Source organism: Sorex fumeus, unplaced genomic scaffold (assembly GCF_029834395.1).
Source record: "Sorex fumeus unplaced genomic scaffold, SorFum_2.1 ptg000050l, whole genome shotgun sequence".
Classification (NCBI taxonomy): Eukaryota; Metazoa; Chordata; class Mammalia; order Eulipotyphla; family Soricidae; genus Sorex; species Sorex fumeus.
The window spans coordinates 16,180,784-16,193,527 of NW_026606107.1; the positions used below are offsets into that span (position 1 = coordinate 16,180,784).

General features: G+C 37.7%; 1 pseudogene; it reads left to right on the top strand.

Moving 5' to 3' along the window:
* The first annotated feature begins 243 nt into the window (after positions 1-243).
* LOC130032657 (40S ribosomal protein SA-like) lies at positions 244-1,114 on the top strand (annotated as a pseudogene).
* The last annotated feature ends 11,630 nt before the right edge of the window (positions 1,115-12,744 follow it).

The window sequence follows — 12,744 nt, forward strand, 5'->3', positions numbered from 1 at the left end:
GTGCAATGACTGTGTCATTGATTCTTTGAGCTCCTTATGCATCCTTAACAGCTTCATTCCAAATTCCTGGTTTGACAGTTTATATAACTCATTATTACTGATTTGGATATGAGAGCAGAAATGAGAAAAAAATCAAATGAAAATACAAATAGAAATGAAAATTCTGGCTTTCCGTGCTGCCCAGCGAGGGACCCATACCGCGTTGTTCACAATTCCCGTTGTAACGTAAAGGGAAATTTCACAATGTCCAGAGCCCTCGATGTCCTGCAGATGAAGGAGAGGAAGTCTTCAAATTCCTTGCAGAAGACACCCACTTAAGTGGCACCAATTTGGACTTCCAGATGGAACAGTACATGTACAAAAGGAAAAGTGATGGCATCTACATCATAACTTTGAAGAGAACCTGGGAGAAGCTTCTGCTAGCAGCTTGTGCCGTTGTTGCCATTGAAAACCCAGCTGATGTCAGTGTTATCTCATCCAGGAATACTGGCCAGCATGCTGTGCTAAAGTTTGCTGCTGACACAGGTGCCACTCCAATCGCTGGCTGCTTCACTCCTGGAATTTTCACCAATCAAATTCAGGCAGCTTTCTGGGAGCTGAGACTTCTGGTGGTTACTGAGCCTAGGGCTGACCACCAGCCTCTCACAGAGGCTTCTTACGTTAACCTGCCTACTATTGCTCTGTGTAATACAGACTCTCCTCTGCTCTATGTGGACATTGCCATCCCTTGCAACAACAAGAGAGCTCACTCTGTGGGCCTCATGTGGTGGTTGCTGGCCGGGAAGGTTCTGCGCATGCGAGGCATCATTTCCTGTGAACACCCATGGAAGGTCATGCCTGATCTCTACTTCTACAGAGATCCCAAGGAGATTGAAAAGGAAGAGAAGGCTGTGACTAAGGAGGAATTCCAGGGTGAATGGACTGCCCCAGCTTCGGAGTTCACTGTGACTCAGCCTGAGGTTGCAGACTGGTCTGAAGGGGTGAGGGTGCCCTCTGTGCCCATCAGCAGTTCCCTACTGAAGATTGGAGTGCTCAGCCTGCCACAGAAGACTGGTCTGCAGCTCCTACTGCTTAGACCACTGAGTGGGTTGGAACCACCACCGAGTGGTCTTAAGCTGTTTGTCTAGACTCAAACAGGAAATAAAAATAAGGTTGACAGAAAATAAATGAGTTTCTAAAAAAAAAGAAATGAAAATTCTGTAAAACCTAGTAGGTGAAATTAAAAACTCACTGGAAGGCCTCAGAAGAGAGTAACAGATGCTGAGGACAGAATCATTGAGCTCCAAGATGAGGTGCAGAGGATCTCTAGACAACAGAAGAAGATATAAAAGAGCCTCTAACCACAGAAGACAAGTGAACATTTGGATAAATTTAAAAAAAAAACAACATAAGAGTCTTTGCAGAGGCAAAGACCATAGAGGCAAGAAGAAAACTGATGGAGAATCTACTATTCAAGATACCAAAACTGAAGAGTGCACACACCCATTGCATGGTCTAAAGGGTACCAGCTAAAAGAAATCCAAATAATACTCCAAGTCACATACTTATCAGAATGATAAAAACCTTAGATAGAGATAGAATACTAAAAGCAACAAGATCTAAGAAGGAAATTACTTACAAAGGAGCATCCAAAAGATTTACAACAGACTTATCATACAAAACCCTACAGGCCCAAAGGTAGTGGTGGGATATAGTGAAAAAAAACTCAATAGAATAAATTCCTCATGAAAAATCCTTTGCCCAGTTATACTCTCATTCATATTTGAAGGGATAATACACAGCTTCACATAAAAAAAACCAACTCATGATATTAATAGATTCAAAACCATGGTTAAAAGAAAACCTAAATGGGCTAATTTAAAACAAGACAAGCACTCAAACAAACCAAAATCTTGGATAAATATGTGACAAAGATTCATAACAGTAATCTTCATCAATGTCATAAGAGACAAAGTGGCAGGATGGGTTAGAAAATTGAACTCAACTATGCAAGAAACCCAAGCCTGCAAGAAAAACATCTGAACAGTTAGAGCAAACACAGACTGAAAGTCAAAGTCTGGAAAATAATTCCACTTGCAAACAACTTCCTCAAAAAAGCAAGGGTACATAATGGGAGACTAACACCCAGGAGTGGCAGAGACTAGTACCAGGAATTTTGCTCCATGACTTGGAGGTCAGCCACACATGCTAGGGGAAAAGGAAGCTCAGATAGAGAAGGGAGCACCAAATAAAGGGTGTTGGAGGATCCTCCCAGGATGGGGTAAGCATGTTGAAAGTAGACTATAAACCAAACATGATTGCCACTCAATGCCTCTTTTGCAAACCACAACACCCAAAAGGAGAGAAAGAGAAACAAAAAGAGAATTTCCTGCCACTGAGGGAGGGTGGGATAGGGAGGATGGGGGTGGGAGGGATGCTGGGATCTGTGGTGGTGGAGCATGGGCGCTGGTGGAGGGATGAGTGTATAACTGAAACCCAAGCACAAAAATTTGTAAGTCTATAACTGTACCTCGTGGTGTTTCACTAATAAAAAAATTTAAAAAGCAAGGGTGGCCATACTAGTATCAGACCACATAGACATCAGTATAAAGAAAATTATGAGATACTGAAGGTCATTTGTTATTAGTAAATTATTATTATTATTGAGTCGCCGTGAGATACCATTACAAAGCTTTCATGTCTGAGTTTCAGTCATACAATGATTGAACACCCATCCCTCCACCAGCGCACATTTTCCACCACTAACGGAGTGACAGCACAGCATGTAGGTCATTTGCCTTGCATGTGGCCGACCTAGGTTCGAATCCTCCATCCCTCTTGGAGAACCCGGCAAGCTACCGAGAATATCCTGCCCACACGGCAAAGCCTGGCAAGCTCCCCGTGGAGTATTCTATATGCAAAAAAAGTAATAAGTCTCATAATGGAGACGTTACTGGTGCCTGCTAGAGCAAATCAATGAACAATGGGAGGGCAGTGCTTCAGTGAATGTTCCCAGTATCCCCCCTTCCATATCTCAACTCTTCCCCTGCCTCTATGGCAGACAATTTCCCCAGTACTTTCTCTCTACTTTTGGGCATTATGGTTTGCAATACAGATACTGAGTGGCTATCACGTTTGGTCCTTTATCTACTTTCAGCACACATCTCCAATCCAGAACTATTCCTCCAACCATTATTGATTTACTGATCGATGGCCATTTCTTGATGATTAAAATATCTGTACATCAGGAAGACCTCACACTGCTAAATGTATATGCATCTATCAAGGAATCAGTAACGTACGTAAAATAACTGCTCATAAACTTAAAGACTTTCAGAGAAGCATGATAGTAGTTGCAAATTTCAAAATCACATTGACACCTCTCAACCATACGAAAGTTCATCAAGGAAATATTTTAGTTGAGAGAAAAATAGAAGAGAGGGGTACAGTAAATATATAGAATGTTTCATCTCCAAAAATCTAAATACACAATCTAGTGCACGTGGGACATTCTCCAAGATAGACCAAATTCTGGTCCACAAAACATAACTAATAAAATTAAGAAGATAGAAATCTTACCAACTATCTTTTCAGACCATAATGCAAATTAAACAACTGGAAATTAAACAGCTCTCTACTGGACAACCAGTGAGTTAGAAGGAAATTAAGGATTAAATCAGAAGAATCCTCAAATCAAATGAGAGTCAGGGTATGAGCTATCAGAACTTGTGGGAAACAGCAAAACCAGTATTAAAACGAATATTTATAACTCTACGAGCATTCACCAGGAATGAACCCTTTGCCTTCAGAAAGGCAAATGGGGACATCAAAACAGAAACTACAAAAGAGGCAATGGGTGACAATCGTGTTTGGTCTATAGTCTACTTTCAGCATGCTTCTCCCATCCTGGGAGGATCCTCCCAACACCTTTATTTGGTGTTCCCTTCTCTATCTGAGCTCTCTTTTCCCCTAGCATGTGTGGTTGGCCTCCAAGCCGTGGAGTAAAATTCCTGATACTAATCTCGGCCATTCTTGGGTGTTAGTCTCCTATTTTGTTACTTTATGTTCCCCAGATGAATGCAATCTTTCTATGTCTATCCCTTTCTTTCTGAGTCATTTCGCGTAACATGATACTTTCCATGTAGTACCAATGGCATGTAAATTTCATGACTTAGTCTTTTCTAACAGCTACTTAGTACTCTATTGTGTAAATGTACCAAATGTAATGTACGTAAAATAATTGCTCATAATCTTGAAGACTTTCAGAGAAACATGATAGTAGTTGCAAATTTCAAAACTACATTGACACCTCTCAACCATACAAAAGTTCATCAAGGAAATATTTTATTTGAGAGAAAAATAGAACCAGTCATCTGTTCTCGGGCACTCAGGTTTTTTCCATATTCTGGCTTTTGTAAAGAGTGCTGCAATGAACAAACAATTGCAGATGTCACTTTGACTATACTTTTTTGCTTCTCTGGGAATATGGTGGTGGGAAATGGGCACTGTTGGAGGGATGGGTATTTGAACATTATATAATTGAAACCCAAGCACAAAAAATTGTAAGTCTACAACTGTACCTCATGGTGTCTCACTAATAAAAAAAAACAGAAACTACATAAATTCACAGAATCATCAAAGATTACTTTGAGAGTCTGTATGCCACAAAACAAGAAAACCTAGAAGAAATAGATAAATTCCTGGATTCCTATAACCTTCCAGGTCTTATCCAAGAAATGGAATACGCTATCAGACCTATCACTATCAAGGAACTTGAAACAGTAATCAAAAGTTTTACCCCAGAAGTAGCTCAGGTCCCAGATGGATCCACTAGTGAATCATTCCAAACCTTTAAAGGGGACTTATTGCCTGTCATTTTCAAGCTTTTCCAGGAAATTTAAGAAACAGAAACAGTCCCAAACAGGTTCTATGAGGAAAATATCACCTGATATCAAAAGTAGACAGAGAAACCACAAAAAAAGAAAAGAAAAAAAATTACAAGCCGATATCCCTGAAGAACACAGTTGCAAAGATCCTTATCAAAATATTAGCAAATAGAATCCAGAAACTCACCAAAAAGATCATGAACCAAATGGGATTCATTCCAGGGATACTAGGATTGTTTAACAAGTCCATCAACATAATTCATCATATCAATAAAAGATAAAAACCATATGATCCTATCAAGAGAAAGTATTTGACAAGATCCAGCATCTGTTTATGATGGAAACTCTGACAAGGGAATTGACATAACTTTCCTCAATATAGTCAAAGACATGTACCACAAGCCCACGACAAGCATTATTCTCAAAGGAGAAAAATTAAAAGCTCTAAGATTAGGGATAAGACAAGGATGCTCACTCTTGCCACTTCTTAACAATACAGCGATGAAAGTACTTGCGACCACAGTTAGGGAATAAAAGGGTATTAAATAAATCCAGACAGGAAAGAAAGAAATCAAGCTCTCAAAACTTGCAGATGACACGATACTATACATAGAGAACCATAAAGTCTCTACCAAGAAACACCTAGAAACAAAATATTTGTATAGTAAATTGCAAGTTACAAAATTAATGCCCAAAAGTCCATGGTTTTCCTATATGTAAATGATGAAAGAGAAGATAGTGATATAAAATTATTCCTATACACAATCATGACACAGAAAATCAAGTAACTTGGAAGTAGCTTAACTAAGGAGGTAAATGACCTATATAAAGAAAAATTTAAAATGTCATTTCAAGAAATAAAAGAAAACATAAGGAAATGGAGACACATCCCCTGCTCATGGACTGGGAGAATTACCTGTCAAAATGGCAATACCCCAAAGCATTATGCAGGTTCGATGTGGTCCCTAGAAGTATACACAGGACATTTTACAAAGAAATTGAAAACATTTCTGAAATTCATATGGAAAATAAACTCCACGAATTCAGTTTCCTGGGAATAAAAGAATATGGGAGGCATTATATTCCGGAACTTCAAAGTATACTACAAATTTGTAGCAATTAAAACAACAAGGTATTGTAATATAGACAGACCAGAAGATGAATGGAGCAGGGTTGAATATTCTGAAACACACCCTCAACAAATAGCTCACAATGAAAAAACTGAAGAAAACTGAGTGTTAACAGTAAGTAAAGGAAAAACCTTTATAACATTTAAGTATTAATATTGCAAACAACAATGCCTAAATAGAGACAGAAAAAGAGATAGTCAGAGAAAAATATGGAGAGAGAAAGACAGAGAGAAGAGAAGTGTCTGCCATAGAGTCAGTCTAGGGGTGAGGGTGGGGGGTGATTGAGGGAATTTGTTCTTACTGTTGTTGGGAAATGTACACTGGTGGAGAGATCAATGTTGTAATACTGAATGACTGAAACTTAATCATGAACAGATTTTAGGGTCCATCTTAGTGTGATTTAATAAAAAGTAAAATAAAAAGTATAAATAAAATAAAGTGACACCCTACTAACAATAGTCAGAAACTGGAAACAAACCGTTTGCCCATAATCAGACTAATGGATAAAGAAACTATGGCACAGTTAACACAATAAAATACTATGCAGCTGTCAGAAAGAAAGAATTCACCAAATTTACAGTGAGTCAGAAAGAAAGGGGCAAATAAAAATTTGACTGCATTCATTTTTAGTATACATATTAGAAGAAGAATATTGATGACCGGGATAAACAGGAGTTAGGAAGAATCATCAAGGGTTGGAAAAAAACACAAGTGTATGGGGAGAACAGGATATGTAAGATAGAGAAGAGATGACTATGAAAATAATACCCTAGAATGATCACGATGGATAAAATGTGAGGAATAAAAGTAGGTAAGGAATATTCTTGAGAGCATTTCGATATGAATTTTGAAAACCACAATGCCAGAGAGAGATGAGAATAAGAAGCATAAAGAGAAGAAGAAGAAGAAGAAGAAGAAGAAGAAGAAGAAGAAGAAAAGAAGAAGAAGAAGAAGAAGAAGAAGAAGAGGAAGAAGAAGAAGGAGAAGGAGAAGGGAGAAGGAGAAAGAGAATGAGAAGGAGAAAGAGAATGAGAAGTAGAAGGAGTAGAAGGAGAAGGAAAAGTAGAAGGAGAAGAAAAGGGAAAAGGAAGACTAGAAAGAAGAGAAGGAGAAGGAGGAGAAAGAGAAGAAGAGAAGAGAATAAGAGTGAGAGGAAGAGAATGAGGAAGAAGATAACAAAAAAAGAGGAACAGGAATAAAAAGAAAAAGACGAGGAAGAAGAGGAAGAAGAAATGGAAGGGGAAGAATATGAGAAATAGGAATAGGAAGTGGAAAAAGAAAAAGAGGAAGAAGAAAATGAAGAAGAGGTAGAGCAAGAAGAAGAGGAAGAGGAAGAACTAGAAGAAAGAGAAGATGATGAAGACTAAGTAAAAGAAGAAGAGAACAAGAACAAGAATAAGTAGAAGGAAAAAAGGAAGGAGAAAGAGAAAGAGAAGAAGGAGCAGGAGGACAAGAAGGAGAAGAAGGCGAGAGACAAGGAAAAAGAGAAGTCGGAGAATAAGAAGAACAAAAAGAAGAAGAGGAAGAAGAAGAAGAAGAGTGAGAGGAAGAGCATAAGGAAGAAGGAAAAGAAGAAAAAGAAGAGGAAGAAGAATAAGAAGAAAAAGAAGTGGAAGAGGAATAAGAAGAAAAAGAAGAGGAAGAAGAGGAAAAGAAAAGGAAGGGGTAGAAGAATAGGAAGAGGAATAGGACGTGAAAGAAGGAAAAAGAAGAAAAAGAAGAAGAGGAAGAAGAGGATGAAAAAGAAGTAGAGGAAGAGGAAAAGGATGAGGAAGATGTGGAAGAAGAACAAGGAGAAGAAGAGGAAGAGGAAGAAGAAGAACAACAGCAACAAGTGGAAGAAAAAGAGGAAGGAGAAAGAGAAGTAGAAAAAGGAGGAGGAGAACAAGAAGGAGAAGGAGACATAGGATGTAGAATAGGAGAAAATGAAGGAGAAAAAAAGAAAGAAAAATAGAAGGAGAAGAAAATGATGAAGAATAAGAAGAAGAGGAAGGGAAAGAGGAAGAAGGGGAAGAAGAAAAATAAGAAGAGGAAGAGAAAGAGGAAGAAGTGGAAGAAGAAAAAGAAGAGAAGGGAGCAGAAGAGGAAGAAGAAGTAGAAGAAGGTGAAGAAGGAGGAGAAGAGGAAGAAGGAGAAAGAGAAGGAGAATGGGAAGAAGGAGAAAGACAAGGACAAGGAGATGAGGAACAAGGAGGAGGAAGAGAAGCAGAAACATAAGGAAGAGAATGAGAAGAGAAAGAGGAAGAAGAAGAAGAAGAAGAAGAAGAAGAAGAAGAAGAAGAAGAAGAAGAAGAAGAAGAAGAAGTAGAAGAAGGAGGAGGAGGAGGAGAAGGAGAAGGAGAAGGAGAAGGAGAAGGAGAAGGAGAAGGAGAAGAGGAAGAGGAAGGCTGTTGGTGTTGGGGCTGGTGAGAAGTAAACTGGGGACACTGGTGCTGGGAAATGTACATTGGAGAGTATTGGTGTTGAAATTGTGTATCCCTGAAACGTAATCTTGAACAGCTTTGTAAGTCCATATCTAATAGTGATTCAATAAAAAATAAATAAATATTTCCCAGAATTTTTATTTCCCAAAAGCGTCACCAATAAGTGTTTCCAGGAAGACATTTTCAAGAGTTTGTTGAATAATTGTGGTTTTAATTCGAACTTTACTAATAATTACAGGAGACGCTTATATAGCTGTGGACAAGCAGAACATTTTCTTTGGAGAATTTCCTATTCAGGTATTTTTGCGCATTTCCTAAATTGAAATGCCCAATTTTACCTGTTTTTAAATGTTTGTTTACCAGTTATTTTTGAAGCATCATGATTTACAGAAGCTTCCATATTATTGTTATATTTGCACTAATACAGCACCACACTCTTCACAAGAGTGTCACTATAGTCAGCACTGTGAACTTATGGCTTTGAAACTGCCTTTATTTTCTTTTAAATTTTCCCCCAAATAACAGAGAAACTACTTTTGTTATTTCCAATCAATACTTGAGGTATAAATCCCCTAGCAGCAAAACAAGAAAGTAAACAAGATTCTAATAAAATATGTTTACTACAGGGTCAGAGAGATAATAGAGAGGGTAAGGTGTTTGCCTTGCATGTGACCTACCTGGCATCCCATATAGCCCCCCACACCTCCAGGCAGGCTGAGAACAGATCCAGGAGAAATCCACTGAGCATAGCAGGGTGTGGCCCTAAAACAAAAACAATGTTTTGTTTTTTTATTTTGAGATGATTTCCCATTTATTTTTATTCATATTGCTTTTAGTCATACTTTCATCTGAAGAGCATCATTCTGTAAACCTTGCTTTTCTTCCTGTAGGCTAGCAAGACTTCTGATTGTGGATGGCTAAGTATCGGTGGTGGTTATTATATAGCAGCATTGAAATTGCACATTCATGAAGAATTAGTGCTTCGCATTAGGCACTTTTTTGTGTGTTTTCCTTTCTGAGATGAATGATGGAGATCCCTCGTGAGAAGCATGTTCTTACAGAGAAGTCTTCACTGTCAGAATAACTTATTGTCATTTGGTTTCTAGTTCTCTGATAATCAATGTTAATGCATATTTTTCCACGTTCCTATTCACCATATTATGCTTTTCTAGAGGAAGTATCTGTTTAGTTCTCCATGTGTTGATGGGATTGTTTGCTTTTCCTTGAACTCTGTGACTCCTTTATGTAACTTGGTTATTTACTCTTTGTTGTATTATGTGCAAACAGTTCTTTGCAATTGAATTGGGTTGTTGATTTTTGATATTTATTTCTAAATACATACGATTTTAATATTTTTGTATTTACCATGGGGTGATACCACTGAGACTCCTCTGTGATCAATATTGTAAAGACTTATGCCTATGCGTTCCTTGATATTTTAATAGATATGTATCTGATATAAATAAATTTCATCTATTTTCAATTAATATAAGAAATGGGGTTTAAAATTCTATTTTATGGAGCTTTTTTGGCTTAAAATACTGTTAATAATGTTTTTTCTTGGCCATAATTCTAATACCATTTCCACAATTTCCCTCAAGTACCTCAACTACTCTCCATTTCAACCCTCCCCTCCACCAATAAAATTGTGTAAATGAGTCTTTCCATTGTTTAATTTGATCTTTGTTGCTACCTAACTGTGCAGCATTTTTAACTCGGACACAGTGTTTTTACCGGAAGTTGTTGTGTGTCATGCTTCTCTAAATCTATAGAAATTATCAATATTTTATCTTTCTCCTTAACTGTTGTGATACATTAATTGATTCAAAGATATTAAACCATCCTTTCGTGCCTGTGATAAATTCCAATTGATTATGGTTTATTATGTATATTCCATTTAGTGCATTAACATATTCTGTGCACTTGGATTTTACTGATGATATTTACATGTATTTTCATCCATATTTCTGGTCTGTAATTATTTTCTTACTGATGTCTCTGACTTCTTTTGCTATCAGTGCAGTGTTAATCTCCTATAAATTTTTAAGGAGAAATATTTGATCTTCCACTTAATAGAAATGCTTAAAAACATAGAGAATAGATCCTCCTTGATGATAAAAATTACTCTCAATAATAAACTCATACTGTCTGGGCTTATATTTTAGGGATATTATATATTATTTTATCAATTTCTCTTGTAGTAACAAGTCTATTGAGATTTTATACTTCAGCCAGCCACAAAAGTCAGATGAAAGTGGATTAAAGACCTCAGTGTCAGACCTGAATCCATAAGCTACATAATTGAAAATGTAGGAAGAACCCATGACATTGAAGCTAAAAGCATATTTACGGATGAAACACCGAACTGGGCCAACCACCACTAGATCCCCAGTTTTACAGTAAGTTATCAGTCACACCGACAAACTGCCCATGACACCATATAATCTCATCAATGGCCAAGATAAAGAGACAATAAAATAAAGCTCCCTGAAGAGAGTCACACAGAATGTCCTGAACCCACGCCAGGCTATCTTTCACTGGGACAACTTGGAGGGGGGTGGCTTGAGTTCCCTCCGCACCCAAGCAGAACTCTGGCAGCTGAAAACCTCCAGAACTCAACCACACAGCCATTCACAAAGCCATTCTCCACAGGCTTGGAGTAGCCTCACATATGAGGAAACCTGCAGAAAAACCCAAGTATGTGGGACCTGTGACTGAGATCTCCAAATTCACTCAAATGAGACTGGTCCTACCCTCTGCTGGTCAACAGTTTTCCAGTATCTTGGCAATCAGACCCACAAAATGCCCCTGGAGCCATATAATCTAATAAACTGCCAAGATCTAGAAACTATGAAATAACACTCCCAGAAGAGAGCGACACAGAACATCCTGGAGTGCATGGACATGAGTACTATGGCCCACTGATATACAAAAAGTAGCACCCATTACTTTGGATTTAAAATACATGCTTGTAATTTCTAATACAATCTCCAGGATGAAATACAATAATCTTCACATACTTTCCTCTTATGTTGTGGGAAGGTACACAGTAATGGGATTGGTGTTTGATTAATATCTGTAATAAACTATTGTGAACAAACTTATAAAAATAAAGTAATTTTTTAAAAAAGGATAAAATACAATTGATCAAGCAAGTGGAAACAAATATAAACAAATGGGACTACATTAAATTAAAAAGCTTTTGCACTTCAAAAGAAACAGTGACCAAAATACAGAGAGAGCACATGGAATGGAAAAATTTGTTTACCCAATATCAATCAGAGAAGGGGTTCATATTCATGATATACAAGACATTAGTAGAATTGTACAAGAAAAAAACTTCTAACCCCATCAAAAATACAAATGGCCGAAAGACATATTAAAAAATGCTCTACATAGCTAATCATCAGGGAGATGCAAATCAAAACAACAATGAGATATCATCTCACACCACAGATACTGGCACACATCAAAAAGAATAAGAACAACCAGTTCTGCCACATATGTGGGAAGAAAGGGACTCTCCTTAATTATTAGTGGGAATGCTGACTGGTCCAGACGTTTTGGAAAACAACATGAGCATTCATTCAAAAACTAGAAATTGAGCTTTCATATGAACCCGCAATATTACTTTTGGAAATATATCTCGAAGGTGTAACAAAGAACAGAGAATGGACATCTGCACCCATATGTTCATTGCAGCACTGTTCACAATAACCATAATTTGGAAACAACCCAAGTGTCGAGAACAGACGACTAGTTAAAGAATATCCATACAATGGATATTCCATACAATGGTATATCCATACAATGCAATACTATGCAGCGGTTAGGAAATATGTTTGAAAGTCATTAAATTTGCTTACACGTGGATCATCGTGGAAAGTATCATGCTAGTTGAAATGAGTTAGAAAGAGAGTAACAGACACAGAATGACTGCACTCACTTGTGGAATATAAAATATTATAATATGAGACTAAATTCCAAGGATAGTGGAGACAAGGCCAGAAATATTGCACCATGGTTGGCAGCCTGACTCATGAGCTGGGAGTAGAAGGCAGCTGGAATAGAGAAGGGATCACTAAGTCAATGATGTTTGGAGGGATAGTTCTGGTTGGGAGATGTGTGCTGAAAGTGGAAAATGGGCACTGGTTGAGGGATGGGTACTTGATCGTTGTATAACTGAAACCCAAGCACAAAAATTTGTAAGTCTATAACTGTACCTCATGGTGTTTCACTAATAAAAAAAAGAAAGTAGATAAAAGACCAAACGTGAAGCCTCTCAGTATCTGTATTGCAAACCATAATGCCCAAATGTAGAGAGAG